The following is a 3,355-nucleotide window of genomic DNA, read 5'->3' on the forward strand; positions in this document are numbered from 1 at the left end:
CATCCTTATTTTTCCTTCCTGGAGCACAGATGCTAGTTCTATGGATGGCAGAGCAGCCATCTTGTGACCATAAAAAAAATGCATCTGGATGGAAGGCACCCACTAGGGAGCTTGGGAGCACTCGTGAAAATACAAAAGAACATCTTCTGGATCCCGCTGCATTGTGGAACTCCAGACATTCCTGCACTGGTAGACTAGCTCTGGATTTCTTGGTCCACAAAAATTAAAACATCACACTTTGACAAAACCAACATTAAGTACTGTAAACATATTTCTATGTAACATAGCCATCAACAGCACTTAATAGTTAAGTTCTGAGGCCTTGTGAAAAAGAGATTCACCTACTTAACAGTCAACAAATGAGCTATATGCTCCTACTATCATTTCTAGGTCTATGTTGGGCAACAGCAATTATACTAAAGAGAACAGGCAAAGCTTCTGCTTTCACAGTGCTTATATTTATGAGGTGAAAAGACATGGGGACGGTATGCTAATGTGCTTGGGGTTTGGTAGGTATACAGTAAAAGGTCACTGGAGAAGAGGGGTTCCAAATGACTTCATAAAGGATACTTTGGGTGTCACAAAGGTAGCTAGAAGTTGACAAGAGTGACAATGGGGATGCCATTGAGGATGGTACATGAGAGCACATGGAGGCTTGGGATGTGATGGTGACAGTGAAAATGGAGAAGAGTAAATGGATTTGAGCTTTCTGAGGTAAGGCCAGCAGGACTGACTGGTGGACCAAACATAACAGGTAGGGAGCAAACTCCAGATCCTAGAGTCTAGAATGAGTTCTATGCCCTTGGAGAGAACTGGATAATATCTGGATAGTATCTAGACAAAACTGAGAGCATTTACCAATATAGAACAAACTTCACATCTACATGGTATGGACAATAAAGAGTTCTATTGTTTTACGTTTGGCATGCTTGTTAAATGGTCAAGAGCTAGTCTAAACCATCAGCTAATTTGGAGGGTGTGAAAATGTGAAACTAAGATTTCATGCTGTAGGAAGCAAAATGGATTTATGAGATGAGAATCTACACTTTGCACTGAGACCACATTATCAATAGTCTGCTCCTAGACCCTGATTGTTCCAAAGGCTCATTCCTACAAGATATGGGGAATGATTTGGCAGGTAACTTTGGCTAAGGGACTTCCTAGCACAAGCATAGACATTTTCTAGAACTGTTCTGCTGTGGTCTGGGACTCTTCAACCCATTTCCCATTCTCCTGCCTATTTCCCCTTCTCCTTCAGCCCTGTCCCTCCCATGGCATCAGACCTCCTTTGCAGTTTGGAGGCACATTTTGCCTGCTTCCACCTCTTGGGTAGGTTGCTCCACTTCACAGGTAACTTCCTGTATATCTAATTCAGTCTGTTTCTTAAAGGACCTAAGAAAGTACCACTTAGTGGTGGATAGTGAGCCTGGGGTGAGGAGAGAGGTCTTAGTTGAATTAATGATAAAAATCTGAACTATAGGTGGTTCTAAATATTAAGTCATGAGCCTAGGTGATATCACCTAGAAAGTATGGGGACAAATAAATGTAGATTATGTTGAGACTAAACACTGAGGTTTTCTTTATTGCAGTTGTATAGAGGACACAGAAAAAAATCAGGGGCATGGAAACAGAAAGGTGAAGGGGTTTTTGATTAGTAATCCTAGCTTAAGTTGATTGTACATGATATATTTCACTTTCATTTTCATACATGGCTGCAATGTGCTTTGCTCATATTCACCCTATTGTCCTCTCTTATACCTCCCTAAAATTTGTCATCTTTCTCTTCCTAAAGAGTCTTCCTTCTGCTCTCATATTTCATATACATTTTAAAGTGTAGAGTCCAGAGTCCATGTATCAGATAAAACTTGTGATATTTATCTTTGCAATTGCAGCTTATTTGTTTAATATAATGATCTCCAGTTGTATTTTCCTATCAATGACACAATTTCCTTTTTCTTAATGATGGGATGAAACCCTATTGAATAAAACTATAATATGTTATTTATGCATTTATCTGTTGAAGGCTCTCTAGGCTGGTTCTATGTCTTCAATATTATGACTAGGGCAGCAATAAGCATGGACGCACTAGCATCTCTGTGGTCCAAGGACTTAGATATTAAGAAAAGGTACATCTGGGTCATATATTAGCTCCACTTTTAGGATCAGAGGAAACTTCATACTGAGTGCCATACTGGATGCCCTAATTTACTTCCCAGCTAGCAGTATATATGGGCTTCTTTTTCTGCTACACCTTCACCATCACTTCTTGTTTATCTCTTTGATGATGGCCATTCTAACTGGAGGAGGATGAGACCTCAGTATAGTTTTGATGTTCATTTCTCTGACATTTAAGGGCCTTGAACATTTTTCATATGTTTATTGGCCATTTGTACATGTTAATTTGAAACCTGCCTGTCCAATTAATTCACTTGCTTATTTATGGATTGCATGATTTGTATAGGGGTGTCTAATGTTTTTAATTTTAGTATTGTGTTAACCACTGTCAGACACATAGCTGACAAAGGTTTTCTCTCATTCTACAGGGTGTCTCTTCACTCTGGCACTTGTTTCCTTTGCTGTACAAAAGTACTTTTAAGAACCAAGAAATGCTTCTCCAAGAACCAACAAGAGGAATCATTGGGAGAGAGTCCATTGAATTTGGCACTGACATGGAAGGAAGAGAAGGCAAATAAATGTATTGCTCTAGTGTTAAAAATATCCCTGTTATTATTTTCTCCTTCTTAACAAAGAACAAGATGAAAGCACACACTTGCAAGTAAAAAGTGGGAAAAATGTAAGTTTTCAGAAAGAGGATAAATTGTGAAGTACCTTTATCTAAGGGCAGATAACAAGCTTCAAAGGGAAGCTTGCCATATGGTCAGCATGCCTTTTTGATGTTCTTGGTCATCTGCTTTAAATGAAGTTTTCAGTCCATTTGGATAAAGATCCACACAAGGAAAGCTGATTTCATACCAAGACTACATGCAATGACAGCAAGTGGAGCTATCCAAGAGCCAAGGGATAAACAGTCCCCAAGTGTGGGACTCTCTTCCTCCATCTGTCTTCATCACAGAGCTCAAGGCAACTGTGGTACCCTAGAAGTTCAAATCTGGAATTGCCAAGAAATAAGTACTTTGTGGTAGAACTGTGGGTGTAACCACAGCTCTCCAGGGAACCATGTCTTTTATGAGGCCCTGGGACAAAGTTCAGTAGTTTCTAGTGGTGTCCTTCCACCAAGATGTGAAGGTTAGAAAACTTGATTGTACTTGTTCCAAGACACAGTCAAGACTTTCTCTGCAAATCCCTAGAAACACCAAGAGGAAACTTTGTGATCCTGTAACCTCATTTCCTTATT

The 3,355-nt window shown here is 39.6% G+C and overlaps 1 long non-coding RNA gene across 1 annotated transcript; it reads left to right on the forward strand.

Annotated features, from left to right (window-relative positions):
* Positions 1 to 622: 622 nt before the first annotated feature.
* Positions 623 to 2,718, forward strand: LOC116091619. Its single transcript, XR_004119075.1, has 2 exons — positions 623 to 714; positions 2,544 to 2,718. It is a non-coding gene; the product is annotated as an uncharacterized LOC116091619 (long non-coding RNA).
* The last annotated feature ends 637 nt before the right edge of the window (positions 2,719 to 3,355 follow it).

Source organism: Mastomys coucha, chromosome X (genome assembly GCF_008632895.1).
Source record: "Mastomys coucha isolate ucsf_1 chromosome X, UCSF_Mcou_1, whole genome shotgun sequence".
NCBI classification, from domain to species: Eukaryota; Metazoa; Chordata; class Mammalia; order Rodentia; family Muridae; genus Mastomys; species Mastomys coucha.